General features: G+C 59.0%; 1 protein-coding gene across 5 annotated transcripts in view; it reads left to right on the top strand.

Moving 5' to 3' along the window:
• The first annotated feature begins 5,318 nt into the window (after nt 1–5,318).
• The window catches only part of FXYD6 (FXYD domain containing ion transport regulator 6), a 35,809-nt gene continuing 20,810 nt past the window's right edge, over nt 5,319–20,317 (top strand). For 2 of the 5 annotated variants that reach the window (XM_070426147.1, XM_070426143.1), the window contains exon 1: nt 5,319–5,445. The gene's annotated coding sequence lies outside the window, so the exon portion shown is untranslated. Of the gene's footprint in view, nt 5,446–6,915; nt 6,998–16,180; nt 16,235–16,887; nt 17,031–20,317 lie in introns of those variants that run through there. The other 3 variants (XM_070426144.1, XM_070426145.1, XM_070426146.1) reach the window with 3 other exon arrangements.

Here is a 20,317-nt window from a genome sequence, read left to right as displayed (position 1 = left end):
CTGTCTTTCCCTCTCTCTTTTCCACTCTCCCTAAAAATCAATGGAAAAATATCCTTGAGTGAGGATTAACAAAAAACAAAAACATAAACAAGACACCCTTCCCATTTCTAAGTTACTCACCATCTGAGAGTAGGCAATTCGGTTGATTCCCAGGCTAACCGCTGCAGCCCTCCTCCCAGGGCTAAAGCAGGAAGTTGTGAGTTCAACGTAGGAGGACAGTTGTGGGTTCTAACGATGTGCCAGGGAGTGGGTGCGTCCAGGGCTGTTCCAGCAAATGGCCAGAATATCGAGCTTGATACCCATCGACTCCACCAGCCACACCTCAGCTTGGATACAAGTCCTGAAAAATGAAAACCAATAGAGATAATGCTTTAGATGCTGGACATTAAATATGCCCGCAGCATAGAGGCAACTGCATGAACAGCATCATCAGAGAACAATTACAGGAGGAAGGGAGAGGGGAGAAATCAAAGGACCCAAGAGTCCACTACCAAGAGATGAGAGAGGCCCGGCTGCCATGGCGCAGTGGCTGAGCACCGACCTATGAACCAGGAGGTCACCTTGGACTCCAGGTCAGGGCACATGCCCGGGTTGCCGGATCTACCTTCAGTAGGGGGCGTGCAGGAGGCAGCCGATCAATGAGTCTGTCTCATCATTAATATTTCTCTCTCTCTCTCTCTCCCTCTCCCTTCCTCTCTGAAATAAACAAAAACATATTTAAAACAAAACAGACGAGAGAGGCAGTGCCTGTATGGCCACAAGTGATCTGCAGACCTGCCCAGCATCCTTCTTGAATGCCCACTGTCATCAGAATTGAGCCCCCTTCCCAAGACAGGCCAGCAGCAGCCCTGGGACGCCAGACCTCCTGGGAGAAGTGCAGGAACGTTCCTCTTGCCCCTGGCAGTTGGTCTGCAGCCTTCACGTGACTTCCATATAAAGAAGGTCAACAGTCCACCAGCCCATGTCATTTTTATTGTTTTCTTAAACACCAGCTCAGGCTTTGGGTGGGGGTGGGAGCTGGGGTGCAAAAGAAAATAAGTGGATTCAAATCCATCTTAACTGCATGGCAAACATGGCCCAGTTAGTGGGTGATGATCAACTTGCAAAGCGAGTTTATAGTCTGAATGGAGGTGCCTGCTGGGCCGCAGGTTCTCCCGGCTCAAACACTCAGCTGCGCCTCTGCTCTGAGCCCATCCAGCGGGTTGGACAAAACTCTATGATGATGAACAGGTGGCTCTCGCCATGAAGCTGGCTCCGGGCACTCGGGGAGGGCGGGGCGTGAGGCGCCTGCGGATGCTCACAGGCTGCGGCCTCTGTGCGCCAGGAAGGCAGAACACGAGGCTATTCTGGTCTTGTCTGGGGAGCCATTAGCATTGCATTTCCAACGCCATTATCTCCGAAGGGCAGCATCGCTTGGCTTTCTCCCAGGGGCATCACTGGGAGCAGCAATGGTGGCATATTGTCAGAGTGGAAGGGCTGGGGGAGGAGGCGTCACGTGCTCCAGTCTGGAGAACCAGCAGCTCTGGCCGATGTGTGCTCACAATTAGAGGCCAGCACCTTGAGGTGACAGTTCACGCTTACAGGACAGGTTTCAGTTATTCAGGCAGCAACTGGTTTTCCAAACTAATGGAACTGGCGTGGATTTTTCACTTCAAAACAAACCTCATCCAGGCTTTGTCATGGCTTGTTTTTTTCCTGGGGGGGAAGGCAGAGCGAGATTTTATTTCCGACTTTCCCGCTATGGCGGCCTCTGCTTTCTTCCCTTCCCCCCAATTAAGGCCTTGGCATCAAGGTAGCGAAGGGAAGGGGCCATGCAGGACCCACTCCAAGAGGAGAGCTGGTGGAGTGTGTGTCCTCGACATGCTGGCTGTGCCAGCCTGTGCCAGCGGGGCTGTGCCTGGCAGGGAGGTCTTCCAGGGGAGGGGCTTTCTCAGGATGAAATGCTGTCCTGCCAGCTGGGCCCTCACTTGTATCAGGTAGGGCCGTACTAACTGCACGGAACAGATAATGAGCTACTGCACATGTATATAATAGGAGCTGAATTTTCTCATGAAGCCAGAACTCCACAATGAAGTCATTCAGATGTTGTTGATGGCCGCCTGTCCGACCTCCTTAGTAGGAGACTTCTTTCTTCCTGGTTGCAAGATGGCTGCTTCCCCTCCAGGCATCACATCCATGTTTCCGAGAAATAAGAGGAGAAGGAGGAGGAGGAGGGGGAGGAGCAGGAAGAAAAAAAGTCAAGGGCAAAAGGTACATACTACTGTGTCTTTCTTAGAATTCTCACTCAGGACAGTTCTGTTCCCATCTTCTTGGCCAGAGTTGGGTCATATGGACACCCCTCATTGCAAAGGAGTCTGGGAAATCGGTAGTTTAAATTGAACACATTGCAGTTCTGATAGGAAGGGAAAAGAAGAAAGTGGATCTAGGGAACCAACCACGTCTGCCACCCTCCCCAGCGCCTCCAGTTCCATGGAGACATCCTTCCCTGAACCACAATGTCAGTGTCAGGGTCACCTGCCCTTCTTTGCTGGCCTAGGAGCTCTGGGAGACTCACCACCCAGTTTTCTTCTGCCTGTGCCCTCAATAGCTGCTTTATCCATTCATCTTGGTGAGAGAGAACAATGCACATGCACTCACAGGCCTTGTCTAGCCCGAGGTGCCAGTGTGCAGGGAGCCAGGTCTGCAGACCCTGTGGTTAAATGGAGGGATTGCTGGCTGGAGAGAGAGTGAGCAAGAGAGTATTCAACATGAATCTGAAAAGGTGGTGGGGCAAGATCATGTAAGGCAGTGGTTCCCAAACTTATTTGGCCTACCGCCCCCTTTCCAGAAAAAATATTACTCAGCCCCTGGAAATTAATTTTTTTTTAATTTTAATAGCAGTTACTCATGGTCCGCAAATGCACCTGTGGCCATCACTGCCCCCCTGGATTGCTGCAGCACCTACCAGGGAGCCGTAGAGCCCACTTTGGGAATCACTGATGCAGGGTCTTGTGAGCTATGATTCCCTCAAATTCAACTAGTATAAGTGGGTTGCCAAGCAAGACACTGGGGTCTATGGGTGAGTAATATGACCGGCCGACCCCAAAGAAGTCCCAGCACACATGCAATTAGACATCATGAAAGTCAGACTCTGACATGTCCAAGGACAGATGTGGAGACATAACACTGCTCATGTCAGCAGGGACATGACAGCTTCCCTTTCAGTAGGTGGTACTTACATTTAGTTTTGCCCAGTAGCTAGGATTCTGATAAGTAAAGAAGTGAAAGAGAGAATGTTTGAAGGAGAGAAAATTATCTGGGTAACAGTTTGGGGGCAGAAAAGCAAGCAGTGTGCTGGAATAATTGTGACTGGCCCTCTTGAGCTGGGGGACAGTGTTGGCAAGGACTGGGGTAATAGCATGATAGATGGACGGGGAAGGCAGTGCACGGAATGTCTCAGGAGATGAAGCAGAAACGGGTATTGGGTTGTAAAGAAAGAATGTCATGTTACGTTGGATTTTATGTCCACACACCCAAAGCAATCTATAGATTCAATGCAATCCCTATCAAAACACCATGTGCCCTAGCTGGTGTGGCTCACTGGATAGAGTGTCAGCCTGCGGACTGAAGGGTCCCAGGTTTGATTCCAGTCAAGGGCACATGCCCAGGTTGCTGGCTCGATCCCCAATGGGGGGCGTGCAGGAGGCAGCCAATCTATGATTCTCTCTCATCATTGATGTTTCTATCTGTCTCTTCCTCTCCCTTCCTCTCTGAAATCAATAAAAATATATTTAAAAAACAAAAAACACCAATGGCATTTTCTTCACGGAACTAGAACAAAGAATCCTAAAATCAATTTGGAACCACAGAAAACCCCTACGAGCCACCGCAATCTTGAGAAAGAAGAACAGAGTTGGAGATGTCACTGTGGAAAGTCACATGATCTAGGGGTCTCCCCCACCCCACTGAGCCTCACTATTTCAGGAGCCCTCTGTGGCTTCCAACGCAGTGCACAGCTTTCCCGAATGTATGTAGACGTCCTGTGTTCAGGTTTTAAGACCGGACTACATATTGAACAATTAAATTACCTGGGATTTGCGCTGGAAGGGCCTCAGGATTATCTAGTCCACCTCCTTCATTGCACAAATGAGAAAGCGGAGGCCCAGGGCTGGGACTCTTCCTAGCAGTGCCCGCCTCCCTAGGTTTGTAATGGCTTCCCCCAGGGCCCTGCCCAGGCTCAAGAGTCCAACCTCTCTCACCAGCCAGCCCTCGTCCTGTGGACCCCCCATCTCAGCTCAGGCCGGGCAGCCTCATGGCAGGCAGCATGGCCTCCTGGGTGCCAACCAGTGGCCAGGCCTTGCTGAGTTTCTGCCAAGCTGGCCTCTTCCCTTTCTTCATGCCTGCTCGCCCGCCATGCCATTACCCGGCTTCTTGAGCACTGAGGGCTGGGCCAAGCCTCCAGGGGCCGGTGGTTACAGGGGAGCCAGTTCACAGGGGAGGAAGCGGAGGCGATCGATCGGTAGAGCTGTGCGGAACTAGGGTTTAGATCTCCAGGTGCAGTTTTCGGTCTTAAATTGGGACCCTGCGGAGCGGGCTGACTTGGCGGGGTCTTGAAAAGGGGGTTCTGGGTGGGCGCCCCACCTGGCTCTCGCTGAATGGCAGCGACAACCAGACTCGCGGCGCCACGACGCAGCCCTTCCTGCGCGCTCCCCGCACGGCCCGGCTGCGAGGGGCGCGGGCTGCGGCGGCTCGCTAGGCTGTTCCCTCCGATTCCCATCCCCGGTTCACTGTTGACAGCGACACTGGCCGTCATTGTTGGTCTCTCTCCCTTCCCTCCCGCAGCAGAGGGAGCTCAGACAGCCGCGCTGCCCGCCCGGCGCCGGCTCCTGTTGCTCCTCCGAGGGGGCCGCGCTTCGCAAGAACCCTTCCACCCGGGGCGGGCGGGGGGCGCGGCGTGGGCCTGCGTGGACGCGCCCGCGAGCCGGCGGGGGCTGACAGGGCGGCGGGGGTCCCTCAACAGCGGAGCCCCGCTCCCGCCCCTACCCCATCCCACCCCCATCAGCCCGCGGAGCCCCGCCCCTTCCCTTCCCCCACCCCATGTCCTAGCAGCCCGCCGAGCCCCGCCCACCTCCCACCCCCAGCCCGCGGAGCCCCGCCCCCCTCCCCTCCCCCACCCTATCTCCTAGCAGCCCGCGGAGCCCCGCCCCCCGTCCCTAGCCCCCATCCCACCCCCAGCCCTCGGAGCCCCCCTCCCCGCCCTTATCCCCGGCCCCACCCCCAGCAGCCCGCGGAGCCCCGCCCACCTCCCACCCCCAGCCCGCGGAGCCCCGCCCCCGCCCCACCCGGCCCGCGAAAGGAGGCGGAAAGCGGACAGCCTCCCCACTGCCCTGCCCTGGGCGCCACTCCCAGCTCCTCCGGCTCGGCACGTCCTCGGGGCATCGCCTGGGACAGGATCGCGCTGCGCAGGTGAGCGACTGCGAGGGGCGAGGTTGGGCTCCCCTTCCCGGAGGGAGAGGCTCCGGGGGAGAAGGGTCGGAGGCGCCGGCGAGCTGCGCGGTTTGCTGGTTTCGCGGGTGTGAGCCGTCTCCCCCGGCGGCGGCTGCGAAGGAGGAGGTGGGCGTCGGAGGGGAGAGGGGCCCCTGGGCAGAGGCCCGGCGAGGCCGTGGCTGTGCACGCGCTCGCTTGGAGCGCGGGCTCTGGTTTGGGGGAGAAGGGGAAAGGGCTGCACCATCCTTATCCGGCGGGCGCCTCCCCTTTGCTACCTGCAAGCGTGGCCCCCGGATAGAGCCTGGGCGGGCGGCTGGGTGTGCGTGTGTACACAGGAGCAACACAAAATGGAACTTGGTGGTTAGGGGAGCGGCAGGGCGGTGGGGGTAGGCAGAGAAGGGCTGGGGCTCCAGGGCGCGGGATCATGAGGATGCAGCATCAGTGTTTTCCTCCTTGTTTATCCAGTCCCGATGTCTTTTAGGGAGCCCTGCTCCCCGCCCCCCCATCCTTTCCCTTCCCTCCTTTCCTCCTACCCAGCCCCTTCCCGGGCGGGGCGACCGGCAGAACCTCCCCATTGTGTCTCCCGGAGCTTCCGTGCGAGTTGGAGGCGCTCCTGGCGACGGCTTCTGGCTCTTACAAGTGGTGGCTGGAGGAGAAAGCTCCCAGGTGGGAGCAGAGCGCGGCTGTGCTGAGAAACGGCCTGCCCAGACCCGCTGCCCGCCCCCAGCCGTGGGGCCAAGGCTGCTGCGGCCTCGCCCCACCCGGTGGCCTCTGTCCCCTCTCCCCTGGTCTCCTTGGCGGGTGCTCTCTGGCCGGATGCCCAGGTTTGGAGATGGTTGAAGATACCCCCACGCCGGGGCCTCGTGCTCTCATATTGTGGATGTGTATAGGTTTCCAGCAACTTAGCCTTTGGCATGTGACCTGCCTGGTAGTTACCATGGAGACGCCTCTAATTCGCAGCCTCCTTCCTTTTCCTGCCCATTCCTCACCTCCTGTCTCCTCCCCGCCCCCCAACATGGCTGCCTGGATACTGGGTATCTGTGGCTTCTCTGGCAGGGGACCCTGCCTAGCTAGCTCCCACCCAAACTGACATGGCCCCTATACCCACTCCCCTCACCTCCCCCCCCCCCCACAGTACACATCACAAACATATGCATACATGCCATCCTGCACACACACCACCGCTGCTGCACGTATATCACATCACATGCACACCAAACACAACATACACATCCCTCTACAACACCACCCACCTATACGCCCTGCCATCATAGTGTACATGCACACACACACCACACACACAAAACTATAACACACACACACACACACACACACACACACACACGTGCGCACGCGCGCGAAGTGCTTCTCGGTAGATCTCAGCTGGGAGATAGGGCATTTCTTGCCTTGACAGGCTCTGTGCCTGCACATGTAGGGGAGGGCCAAGAGGCGGGAGGGACCCATTCCCAGGAACCCTGAGAGGCAGGTGGAGAGATCTTCTCTAAGGGGAGCCCCTCTCCTGGGTCAGAACGTAAGTCTTCACGGCTGCTTTCTCCATGCCCTGCCCCTGAGCAAGCCCGAGGCTCCTGGACCAGCCTAGGAGTCTGCTCAGGCCCTTCTGTCTTCCGGCCTCACGGAGGGCCAGGCGGTCTTGGGCCAGCAGAGGGCTCGGAGCCTCCTAGAGGTGGCAGGGACTGGGAGGGGCCGGGAGCAGCTACAAGAGGGAGTGAGGGCCACGGATGAGGGAAGTCAGAAGAGCAGGAAGGAGAGGAGCCAGGTGAGTTAGCAAAGTGCACGTCGGGCCGGGCGAGCTGTCTGGCGTCCAGGCCTCCCTCTCTTTCCTGGCACCTCTCTTCCCTGGCACCTTTTCCTGCTTGGCTCCTCCAGCCACATCTCTGCTTCCCAGGGAGGAAGCAGGTTTGCAGTGGGCTGCGGATTGCCAGGGCTGTGCTGAGTGAGACCTGTGGATTCTGTGAGGATCAGGTGGTAGGCACGAGGCAAGTCTTCCTGACCTCCGTGATCCTGGGACTGACCGAGGACCCAGCTCATTCGTCCAGTGAGCTTGTTAAGGACCTACTGTGTGTGAGTTGCTGGGGACATGAAGGAGAGGAGGAAGACACAGCCCCTGACCTTAGAGTTCTGGGTTTTTAAGAGCCAGAAGGGGCCTTGAGGGAACATCCAATCAGGACATTGTGTATATGGGGAAACTGAGGCGCAGTGGGAAATGGAGGCTCACACCCAGTAGTGGCTGGGGCCATCTGACCTTCAGCAGTCCTCTGGGCACTGGTATGTCCTTTCCAAGTGTGGGCCCCCTTGTGGGTGGGGAGCCTGCTTCATTTTGTTTTCTTGGAGGGTGTGGCAAGAAGGAGCCATTCCCTAGACCCTGGAAACGCTGTAAATCAGAGCACACACTCCCCTGCCCCCAGCCCTGTGGGATTCAGGTGGCTGCCATCTGGACTCACTGTCTGACAGAGCGCCCGCCAGCTTCTGCCGGCGCCTAGAGGAGATAAAGCAGCCCGGACAGCCCAGCCCCAGGAGGCAGAGGCCCAGCGTGAAGGCTGCGAGCCTGGAGGCACAGACCAGACGGGCTCTAGTCCAGGCTCTGCCCTGAGGGTAAGAGCATTCATTCCACAGGCATGTTTTTGCTGAAAGTCAGAAGTGGCTGAGACTGATCTTAAGCAACTGAAAGCCTCCAAGATTTCAGACCTCTATTTCCACCTCAGGTCTGTCAATAACACCTTGTTTTTAGGGGGTTAGGTTCCATGATTTCAAAGGCATTTCTTCCTCTCAATTTTTGTCGATTATGCAATCTGAAAGAGACCTGTTGTCTCTGGTGCTGAATCGTAATTATTTCATAAAACAGGGTTGCCACTGAGCTGAGCAGAAAGGGGCTGGTCTCCGTTTACTCCAGAGAGAGCCTCCGCCTGCATCCAGGTGCCCAGGAGACCGAGCCCAAGCTTCCTTCTCTTGGGCCGTGGGAGCCGGCCCCCCGGTTGATGGGGGGCCTTCCTCTGGAAGGGGGGAGCCTTTGGCAGCATCTCTGCTCTGGAACAGGAGGGAGGACGGAGAGCCTGACCTGGGAAAGCAGGAAGCCCGCTTGGCGTTTGTAGGAAGATGTGCGAGGGTGCACAGGCCCAGGGCAAGGGCTGGGACTCGGAGTGCGGCTGCTCCACTCAGAACGTGTGATCTGGGGTGGAGGGGCCAGCGATGAGGGAGGGTCCAGTGCCGATGACCGTGGCCCCACACAGCCAAAGGGCAAAGCCAGACCTCAGAAGAGACCCGAGGCCAGGAGCGTCAATTCACTCACATCATTTTAACAGACGATCATTGAGCCCCTCCGATCTGCCAGGCTCCGTGGCCGTCATTTATCTCCCAGAGCTGTGGAACGATGGCTGCCCACGCACCAGGCCCTCCCGCTCAGGCAGAGCGATGGATTTATCCTGTCCCTTCCTCTCCCCCTGCTGACCTGACCCCACCCCCCACCAGGAAGGCTCTGCAACCTTCTTCCACAGCAAGGCCCACCCCCGCTCACATGCTCACCCACTTGCACACACTCTCCCTCTCAGACACATGCATAAGCTGGCAGACCTGACACAGACAGCACGCGCTCACAGGGCCTCACGCCCGCTCACTGGCCAGCTGCGCCTCACCCAGGCCATTGTGACGGCCCCTTCGCTCCATTGGCTGGGTCCCAATCCGCCCCCCGCTGACCTCATCAGCCTGTCAGATGGTGGCTCTTCTTCGCCTGCGAATAAGGAGGTGCAGGCTGCACGGGCTCTGTGGGCTGTCACCGGGCGCCCCAGCCCCCTTCTCTGATGATTGCCTCCTGCTGCCTGTGCCCAGGCCTTCTGGAAGGAGCTCTCCATTGCAGCCTGCTAACTCGGCTGGCCCTTGGGGACGCACGCTTGGGCTCTGGTCTGTGTTCCCAGGCTCGCTAGTTTTCTCAGTCAAATGGGCACAAGGACTGAGCAGGGTGAGTGTGTAACGTGCTTGTGTGTGCCCGGCACACAGTAAACACTCCATGGGTCTCGGCTGCTGTCGGAATGCTCGCAGTGACGTTGCTATCAGAGCCGAGTTTTTTTGTTATGACATCATCCTCTGAGGCACTTCCCAGTGCTCATTCTTTCAACTATTTTTCCTGATTCCCAGGAGAAACAGGCTTTCCTCTTCCCCGCCCCCCCCCTCCCCCAGGCTCTGTGGCCCACTGTGCTTTCATTTTAGCTACTTATGTCCACGCCTCCTCCCCTCCACTCCCACTTCCCTCTGCAATGGCAAGGTCACTCCTGCCCTAGACAGTGCCTGGCTGGGTGGGGGCCATGGAGGAAGCCCATGAGCATGGGCAGGACCGTTCTCCCACCAGGAGGGGTGAGCGCCATTCCTCCTTCCCAGCTGCCTTCTCCTGTCACTCACACAGGGCTGCCACGCCTTCCTGAGGTGGAGGTTCTCACCCCAGGCCTGCTTCCTTGGGAGAGTCTTAAACGAAGAATTTGACTCCAGCTTAGGTATGGGATGCTTAAGGGCTGAGGCCAGTGGAGGAGCGGACTCCTCGGAGCATTTTGGTGATTGGGGTTTGACGGAGACCTGGAGAGCAGAAGGGAGGACCCAGGGACTGGGGACTGAGAAGTTTTAACATTCCTTAGGAAGTCAATACAGACCCTTAGGCTGTTCTGAGCTTAGCCTGGATTAGGACTTAAAGGGGTAGTGACCCGGAAGCACTCATTCAGTCAGTCACCAGTGTTTATTGAGCAGCTACGCTGAGTCCTGGAGACTCAGATGTGTCTAGAACGTGGCTCTGCCGCCGAGGAGTTCGTAGTCTGATGGGGGACACACTAGTGCATGTGTGGAAGGAGGTGTGGCCGTGGCTCTGTGGGGACGGAATGAGGGCCTGTGTCTGGGCTGGGGACAGTGTGTTTCCTGGAGCCAAGATAAACAAGGTCAAGTACACCGTCCATAAGTGCATGTACCCCCCTCGCTCCCAGACCCAGGACAGATCTCCAGGGAGGAGGCCCTATGGGTCACGGTTCGTCCCCAGGCCACACCCCATGTCCCAAGCAAGACAGTGGGATTTTATGCAACGTACCTCTGCAGGCTCAAGCACAAGGGCAGAGCCGGGCCTTCAGGGAGGTGGGCAGAGGTTGCCTGGACACTGCGGTGTGGCTGGGGGAGTGGGGGGGAGGGGGCGGCCTGGCCCGGGCAGCTGCTCTGGGTTCCTTCCCGCAGCTGGGATTGCTTGTCAGCCTCCCCTGAATGGCCCTTTGTCAGCAGCCACGGAGGAGGCGATGCCTGTGCTGGCCTGACTCGCTCATGCCCAGCAGCTGTCGGGGCCCTGGCTGGGGCTTCCTTGCAATGCTGCCTGCCAGCCAAAACCCCTAGAGGTGGCCCAAGCACCGCCAGGACAGGGGCCTGGCCTCACGCTGGCCGGAGCGGCCGGGGTCCCGCTCCCTCACCCATCCTGGCACCGTGCGCTCTCTGCCTGGCTGGCGGGCGGCATGGGACTGCGCTCAGCTCCTGTCTGAGGGCCCTTGTGAGAGGCCCCTGGGAGAATGGCTGAGAATCGGCAGGGACAGTGGGGGCGGGGATGGGGGGGAGTGAGGCGCTGCACCCCCTCTGGCTAGGGGACTCAGAAACCAAGCCTGCATCTGTGATTTGTGAATGCCGTTTCCTTTCTAAGGAAGGGGTCTTCCTGTTTCTCCTGGTGACTTCCTTCCTGTTTCTTCCTGAGGAATCACTCCATCTTCAAGGCAATAAAATATATACCGGGATTTGTCCCCCTCGCCCCCCCCCCTCCCCCGTGTAGCCAGGCTGGGTGGGTTCTGGGCTCCAGAGAGACAGCTCTGAGTCATGGGGATCTATGGGGACAGACCTCGCGGTGTGGGGGGACCCAGTGGGAAGGGACCCCCTGGGAGGTGTCAGCGGCAGTGAGGATGGGGTGGAGGCAGCCTGCCCTGCTCCTGTCTGTCCAGCAGCCTGGGCGGTGTGGGGGTCCAGTAGGGTGTCCGGCCACTGTGAGTCCTTTCGCCACTAGATCACCACCTTTGCTCTCCTCAGTATCCGGGTTAGAATCTATGAGGGGCCAGCACTTTAAGTTAGGTTATTACACAGAATAATTAGCCCTAGCCGGTTTGGCTCAGTGGATAGAGCGTCCCAGGTTCGAGTCCAGTCAAGGGCACGTACCTTGGTTGCAGGCTCCTCCCTGGCCTGGGCCCTGGTCAGGGCACATGCAGGAGGCAACCAGTCGGTGTGTTTCTCTCACATCAATGTTTCTCTCTGTTTCTCCCTCTCTTTTCCACTCTCCCTAAAAATCAATGGAAACATATCCTTGGGTGAGGATTCACAAAAATAAAATAAACAGGATAATTGGCTTATTGTTTATTTGATGGGCATCTCAAATGCACATCGGGGAGCTGGCGCATTGTCTCCGAGGGCAGCGATCCCTCTGTGGCCTCTGTGGCCCCACGCACTTGTTTAAAAGGCAGCTTTCCAGGCCTTTGCTGGCTCTGGCCCTGCGCTTGGCTGCCAGGACGGTGATGGGAGGAGGTTAGGGAACTGTTTTTATGTTAACTAATTTAAGTGTTAATTACTTTTAATAGCCCTTTTAAAAACAATTTTAATTTATAAGAAAAATTTGAGCAGATAGTACAGAGTTCCAGTCAGCCCCAGCACACCCACAGCATCCGCTGTTGTTAATATCGGGCACAGTGGGGCACATTTGTTACAAACACTGATCTAAAGATAAGAGGCCAGAAGGAGAGGGACAGCGCTTCCTGAGATCTAAGGAATAGCTGCTCCGAGGCTGGTTCAGCAGAGCCCAGGCGGAGCCCAGGCTCCAGGGAGGGCGGAGCCAGGCTTCTGTAGGAAAGCACGGGAGACTGCATGGATAGGAGGAGAGCTTTCCCAGGTGCAGATACGCCAGTGACGCTCGAGCTACCGTGCTGCTGCTCATCCTAAAGGATGTCCTTCATTTCCAGCCGGGTGGGCAGGGCCTGGTGGGCAGTGCCTGGTGGGCAGGGCCTGGTGGGCAGTGTCTGGTGGGCAGGGCCTGGTGGGCAGGGCCTGGTGGGCAGGGTCTGGTGGGCAGTGTCTGGTGGGCAGGGCCTGATGGGCAGTGTCTGGTGGGCAGGGCCTGGTGGGTAGTACCTGGTGGGCAGGGCCTGGTGAGCAGGGCCTGGTGGGTAGTACCTGGTGGGCAGTGTCTGGTGAGCAGGGCCTGGTGGGCAGGGCCTGGTGGGCAGTGTCTGGTGGGCAGTACCTGGTGGGCAGTGTCTGGTGGGCAGTACCTGATGGGCAGGGCCTGGTGGGCAGGGCCTGGTGGGCAGTGTCTGGTGGGCAGGGCCTGGTGGGCAGTACCTGATGGGCAGGGCCTGGTGGGCAGGGCCTGGTGGGCAGTGTCTGGTGGGCAGGGCCTGGTGGGCAGTACCTGATGGGCAGGGCCTGGTGGGCAGGGCCTGGTGGGCAGTGTCTGGTGGGCAGGGCCTGGTGGGCAGTACCTGATGGGCAGGGCCTGGTGGGCAGGGTCTGGTGGGCAGTGTCTGGTGGGCAGGGCCTGGTGGGCAGTGCCTGGTGGGCAGGGCCTGGTGGGCAGTGTCTGGTGGGCAGGGCCTGGTGGGCAGGGCCTGGTGGGCAGTACCTGATGGGCAGGGCCTGGTGGGCAGGGTCTGGTGGGCAGTGTCTGGTGGGCAGGGCCTGGTGGGCAGTGTCTGGTGGGCAGGGCCTGGTGGGCAGTGTCTGATGGGCAGGGCCTGGTGGGCAGGGCCTGGTGGGCAGTACCTGATGGGCAGGGCCTGGTGGGCAGGGCCTGGTGGGCAGTGTCTGGTGGGCAGGGCCTGGTGGGCAGTGTCTGGTGGGCAGGGCCTGGTGGGCAGTACCTGATGGGCAGGGCCTGGTGGGCAGGGTCTGGTGGGCAGTGTCTGGTGGGCAGGGCCTGGTGGGCAGTGTCTGGTGGGCTGGGCCGCTCCACCCTGTCTACACATCCCACAGGTTTGAGGAGTAAGGCGTGCAGACTGGTTCTAAGCGGCTCTGTTCACATTATTTTTCACACAAATGATGAACCAATAGTGACATTTATTAACTAACATCCAAAGTTTATGCCTATGTCCTCAGTTTTTACCCACTTCCCTTTCCAGCCCCACCCAGCGCCCACGTGCATCCTGTCCTCAGGCCTCCCTGGGCTCCTGTCCGGACAGTGTCTGAGACCCACCCCTTTTCTGGCCACGATGACAGTGGGGAGGCGGGCAGGCCATTGTACGATGCCCCTCAGCCGCTGTGTGCCTGGTTGGAGTGGGCCCCGGGCTCCCCTCCGAGTGCTGCTGGCGGAGCCGCCACTGCGGGTGGACAGGTCTGGGGTCTCAGTCCTGGGCGTGGTGATGGGCGTGGCCTCTCCGCCTGGGGCAGCTTCTGTCTGTGACACTCACCCCATGCCACCCCCCCCCCCCCCCCCCCCCCCAGAGGCAGGGGCTGTGCTAGAGCGCCTTGGTGAGGAGCCAGCTCCGGGAGCAGCAGGCCATTCACACGTGTGTTGACTTGGTTACTCGGGCAATAATGGTGCCATGTTTCCCCAAATTACACCTTGTTCCCCAATTCCCCTCCTTTTCTCCACCAGTTTCTCCCCCTAAATGCGGGCCGATCTCAGCTGTTTGGAAAGCAATCGGGTTAAAGTAACTCGGGCCCCGATAGGCATGACTGTTAGGACCGGAAGCATTGCCTTTTACAGGAGCATGTGGTGGAATTTAAACCTCGCTCCTTGGGGATGTGGGTGTGGATGTAGCCTTGAGGAGGGGTGGTCTCTATTTCCCCTCCACCCCCCAATCCAACTCCCAGCCAGACCAGAGAAAGGGGGCGCTGCGTCTTGCCGGGCCCATTCCAAGGCTGGCAGGTGCCCGGCTAGTTGTTCTATGGGCGCCCCCTGTCGGCCGAGCTCTGAAGGACAGGATGGCCGACAGCCGCCTGGGACCCTGCCCGCTCCTGGCATAGATGGCTCTGCTGGCAGAGAGCAGCGGGATACGGGCAGCTGCTGGGAGGTGTGAGGAGGCTGCGGAGGCAGTCGAGTACCTGCTGCTTCTGAGGCTCCTCAGGAGTGAGGGGCTGAGCTCTGGACAGTGGCCCGTCTCCTCCCACCTCCTCCCTCCTGAGGCTCCAGGGTCCCGGAATGACTCCAACACCAGTCACAGTGACAGAGCAGAGCTGGGCAGGACACTGGGAAAGGGAAAAGGACCGAGTGCGTGCTGACGTGCAGTGACACGCTCTCACTGTCTTTGGGGTCTTCCTCCCTGACTCCCCTCCCCTGGCCCAGTGGGGCAGCCGGGCCTGGAGTCGGGAGCATGTCCCGTTTCCTCGGCTCCCACACATCGCCACGCCTGCGGGGCAGCAAGGCAGCGTGGAGGGAGAGTAGCACTTGGTATCCACAGAGTCAGGAGCGGGCGCTGGCCAAGGCGGCGTTAGCTGCCGGACCCTGGGCGGGTACCAGCACCGAGCTCACCTTCCTAACCTGTGAAGTGGCAGCGATGCCCCTCGTTGCCTGGGCTTGTGATGCTCCTTTGGGTTCGTGCTGGTGACGTCTGGTCAGTAAGTTGTCTTCCAGATGTTGGGGAGGCATCTGCATCCCACCGCCATCGTCTCCTCCAGGGAAGGGGAGCAGGTGGGGTGTGCAGCATACACAGCTCAGCTGCCCCCCTTTCTTTTAGGACAGCCCAGGTCCTCGCGAGGGTCCGGGGCTGAAGGACCAGTCTGTCCTGACGTATCTTGCTCTGACCTTCTCTAAACCCACAGAGGCGGGAGGGCCCGGGCGGCCTCGGCACCCCTCCTTCCCCCCTGAGTTTTGCATGAGTCCACGTGACCCTGCCTGAGCTTCGCTGGGGCCAGCCCTCCAGGAGAGACACACCGAGGGCCCCTGGGGCTTCTGGAAGGGCTTTGGGTTAGAGCAGCGGTTCTCAACCTGTGGGTAGAGACCCCTTTGGGGGTCCAATGACCCTTTCACAGGGGTCGCCTAAGACCATCGGAAAACACATATATAATTACATAGTGTTTTTGTGATTAATCACTATGCTTTAATTATGTTCAATTTGTAACTGTGAAAATACATCCTGCATATCAGATATTTACATGACGATTCATAACAGTAGCAAAATTACAGTTAAGAAGTAGCAACGAAAATAATTTTATAGTTGGGGTCACCACAACATGAGGAACTGTATTAAAGGGTCGCGGCATTAGGAAGGTTGAGAACCACTGGGTTAGAGGAAGACAGCATGCTGGCCAGAGGGCGGGGGCTGGCCCTCCAGGGCTAGGTCTTGGGCTTCTGGCCGTGTTCAGCAGGCTGCCCGGACCGGACCGGACTGGACTGGACCGCAGGGAGCTTGTGTGTCCTACGGGGCAGCCCCCTGCAGCCAGGGAGTTGGGGGGAGACATTACACCCACATGTGACGCGGGGGTTTGGGGGGGCGACCGCGACAGCCGAGAGTGTAGGCCCAGCTGGGGTCTCGCAGGGAGGATGATCGATTGCATGGAGGCTGCTTGATGTTTTCTCCAAAGAACATCTGTCCTCTCAGCAGTCTCCGCCTTCCCTTGCTTTGCCGCCGGCCCCTCCTTTTCTCAGTCTCTGCCAGGAGCGGCGCCCTCCGCCCTCCCACAGCCTCTGCCTGCCTGGCAGCCTTGGCCTCGCCCCTCCGCTGCCTCTCCCACTTCCCTGGGCTTCTCCCGTTCACTTCCTCTTCCTCTGGACGTCTTCCCTCCTGCTGTTCCCTGTGTTCTGCTGGTCTGGCTGCTGTGTCTGGTGGGGGCCCATTGGGGGGAGGGGTGGCGGGAGGGTGTGTCACGTTCCCGGCTGACTCAGTGCCGGGTGACGCAGGCTGCTTTTGTGGGGGCGGCAGAAGGCAGGGGCTGGGCGCCAGCCTTCATGGCTGTCAGGCCTCCGCTGGTGTGGCTGTGGGCCGGCCCCTCCTGCCCCACCCAAGTCTCTGACTGGAGACCATGCCTCCCGGTTAGAGAGCAGGAGGAGGAAGGGGGGTAAGGAAGAGCAGGGACTGGGCCTTTCCCTGCTCCAGCTCCACTTCTCCTCCCCATTCACAAAAGAAGGTAGAAAATGGATGAGGGAGCTGAGCGAAGGGTGGGGGGAAGAGTCGTCATATGAACAGTTGATGCTTGAAGAGCAGTGGCGTGGCCAGCGGTATCGGTATCTCTTTTTATTGCAAATGACGGGCCCAACCCCCATGCGGCTTTGCTGAGGCAGGGTCTCAGGCACAGAGGCCGCTGGGGGTGGGCACACAGAGCTGGTCTGGGAGCAGACGGGCCAGGGGCACATGCAGCCGGGACTCCTCCTGTCCCTTCTCCCAGCTCCGCTCTCCGGCCGGTGTGTCCCCTGTCGGCTGCTGGCGGACTTCTCCCCACCCACAGGTCACAGCTGCTGCTTGCACCCTTTCTCACCAGGTCACGTGGGACAGCCCAGGGACACTGAATCTCACAGGGTCCTTTCAGCTGCAAGGGAGGGGCTGCGTTGGCAGCCTCCAGGAGACCTGCAGGGCTGGAGTGTCCAGAGCCATGTCCCCTCCAGAGAAGACGCCCTGGGAGGGGTGAGTGACGGCACCGAGGCGCTTCCTCTGATCCCAAGCGCTAGCATTCCAGCTTTCTGTGTCAGTAGCACAGGGAGATGCAGCTTGGCTCAGGGGACCGGCGCTGGAGCTAGATTGCGTGGGTTCTAATCTGGGCGCTGCCACTTTCTGGCTTTGGGACTTAAGGCAAGTTACTCAACCTTCCTGGCCTCAGTTTCTCCGGCTGTATAATGGGAATGATCATGATCATAGCCACTTCTTAGAACCGATGTAAGAATCAAATGTACTTGACATGAAGGCCTAACAAGTGGTAGGTGTTGTTATCACAGTGCTTTACTGTTTGCAAAAACTGTCCCTTATGTTAGCTCATTCGACCTTTATAGTAGGAAGGTAGACAGGGGAATGGATTGGCTAATCCCCCACCGCCCCACTGCCCCCACCCATGCCCCTGCCGCCTGCTCCCACCCCGGCCTATCCAGCTACACAATTCTGTAATTGGTTAAAACAAACCCCTTCTGAGGGAATATCAGTCCGGCGGGGGGGGGGGGGGGGCCTAGTATCTCTGCTGCCTCCTCTCCTGAGTCCGTTTAGAGCTGGAGGGGCGGGAGCGGCCTGGGCGAGGGCTCCCCAGAGGCAGGAGAGAAGCCCCTTCATGCGCCTCTTTGCAGAACGGCTGTGACTTCCTCAGGTGTCTGAGCCAGCAGCTCAGCCTCCAGGCTGGATAGGAGCAAGCAGCAAGGTGGCCGCTGCCAGGACGGGAGCCCTCTGGAGAGCCCTCCCCAGGGACGAGGGGCCCAGGGGTGGAGTGAGGAGCTCCCAGCAGGAACACTGCCCTTCCTCTACCCGCAGGGAGGCAGGGCGAGCTGGTTGAGGTTTGGAATCCATCTTTTACTCAGCTGGTGACCTCTGTCTGCCTCAGTTTCTTTCCCTGTAAAATGGGTTTGATGGTAGCACGTCCTTCGTCGGCTATTTGGACTAGATGAGAGTGGCTATTGAGAGCACTGAGAACAGTGCCGGGCCTGCACCGTGGGTCATGGGGATGGTTATTCCTTCATCCCTGCAGACCAGGCTGCGCCTGGGTCTCAAGGTAGACTCTCACCTTGGCATCTCCAGTCCCCTCAGCTCCTTCCGTGGAGTCCCTCCTGTGCCTCAGGCAGGCCTCTCTCCCTCCCACACCCCACACTCCCACCTACACACTCACCAATCCCACACCCCACACTCCCACCTACACACTCACCAATCCCACACCCCACACTCCCACCTACACACTCACCAATCCCACACCCCACACTCCCACCTCCACACTCACTAATCCCACATCCCACACTCCCACCTCCACACTCACTAATCCCACATCCCACACTCCCACCTACACACTCACCAATCCCACACCCCACACTCCCACCTACACACTCACCAATCCCACACCCCACACTCCCACCCCCGCACCTCGCTACTCCCACACCCCACACTCCCACCCCCGCACCTCGCTAATCCCACACCCCACACTCCCACCTCCACACTCGCTAATCCCACACCCCACACTCCCACCTCCACACTCGCTACTCACACACCCCACACTCCCATCTACACACTCACCAATCCCACACCCCACACTCCCACCCCGCACCTCGCTACTCCCACATCCCACACTCCCACCTCCACACTCACTAATCCCACACCCCACACTCCCATCTACACACTCACCAATCCCACACCCCACACTCCCACCTACACACTCACCAATCCCACACCCCACACTCGACCTACACACTCACCAATCCCACACCCCACACTCCCACCTACACACTCGCCAATCCCACACCCCACACCCCACACTCCCATCTACACACTCACCAATCCCACACCCCACACTCCCATCTACACACTCACTAATCCCACACCCCACACTCCCACCTCCACACTCACTACTCCCACACCCCACACTCCCACCTCCACACTCACTACTCCCACACCCCACACTCCCACCTCCACACTCACTACTCTCACACCCCATACTCCCACCTCCACACTTGCTACTCCCACACCCCACACTCCCATCTACACACTCACCAATCCCACACCCCACACTCCCATCTACACACTCACCAATCCCACACCCCACACTCCCACCTACACACTCACCAATCCCACACCCCACACTCGACCTACACACTCACCAATCCCACACCCCACACTCCCACCTACACACTCGCCAATCCCACACCCCACACCCCACACTCCCATCTACACACTCACCAATCCCACACCCCACACTCCCATCTACATACTCACTAATCCCACACCCCACACTCCCACCTCCACACTCACTACTCCCACACCCCACACTCCCACCTCCACACTCACTACTCCCACACCCCACACTCCCACCTCCACACTCACTACTCTCACACCCCATACTCCCACCTCCACACTTGCTACTCCCACACCCCACACTCCCATCTACACACTCACTACTCTCACACCCCACACTCCCACCTACACACTCACTACTCTCACACCCCACACTCCCACCTCCACACTCACTAATCCCACACCCCACACTCCCACTTCCACACTCGCTAATCCCATGGCCATGCTCAGTGCTCCGTACCCCTGGGAAGACTCTCCATCTCGCCTGCACCCCCTTTCACACTCAGGTCAAGGCCCCAGGAGGCGCGTGTGAGTGGGACTGGGTTCCGTGGAGCTGCCAGGAGCTCCAGCCCTGGCTCCCTCTGCAGGAGGTGGACGGTCCCGGCCACGGGCTCAGAGCGCCCTCCCCGTGCGGGTGGTCCTGGGTCAGGGCACACTGACCTGGGGCTGGTCACATGGAGACGTTGACAGTCAGGGAGGTGCCGCCGGGTCGTGGGGCTCCGTGAGGAAAGGGGGTCCGAGGCGGCCTCCCAGCAGGGGCCAGAGATGAAGAAGAATCCACCCTTCATTCCACAGAAACCGAAGAAACGTGGCTGTGGCTCTGGGTCACGTGGCTGGGGGACTTCAAGGTCAGGGTGTTGAAGGGCACAGAGTTGGGGGGTTGAGGCCACGGTGGTGAGGGGAGAACGCACGGTCCCTGAGAGGAGCCCTGATGGGGCGGAGGGAGGAGCGCTGGGCTAAGCCGATGGATGAAAGCCGCCGGGGGCCTCCTGGACACAGAGCTGTCCAGCGGGTGACTGTTGTCCTGTGTCCCTTGCTTTCTTTCCTCTGGTGCCTCCAGCCCCGGGAGAACTCTGGGCCACAGCATCTAAGATGGAAAGCAGGGAGGCGATGAGCAGTAGGAAGGAAAGGTGCAGCCCCCTGTGAGTGTGAGG

This window comes from Myotis yumanensis, unplaced genomic scaffold (assembly GCF_028538775.1).
Source record: "Myotis yumanensis isolate MYYU_CA2020_CCGP unplaced genomic scaffold, mMyoYum1.0.hap1 SCAF_10, whole genome shotgun sequence".
Taxonomy (NCBI): Eukaryota; Metazoa; Chordata; class Mammalia; order Chiroptera; family Vespertilionidae; genus Myotis; species Myotis yumanensis.
This window is presented reverse-complemented; position numbering and strand designations above follow the sequence as displayed.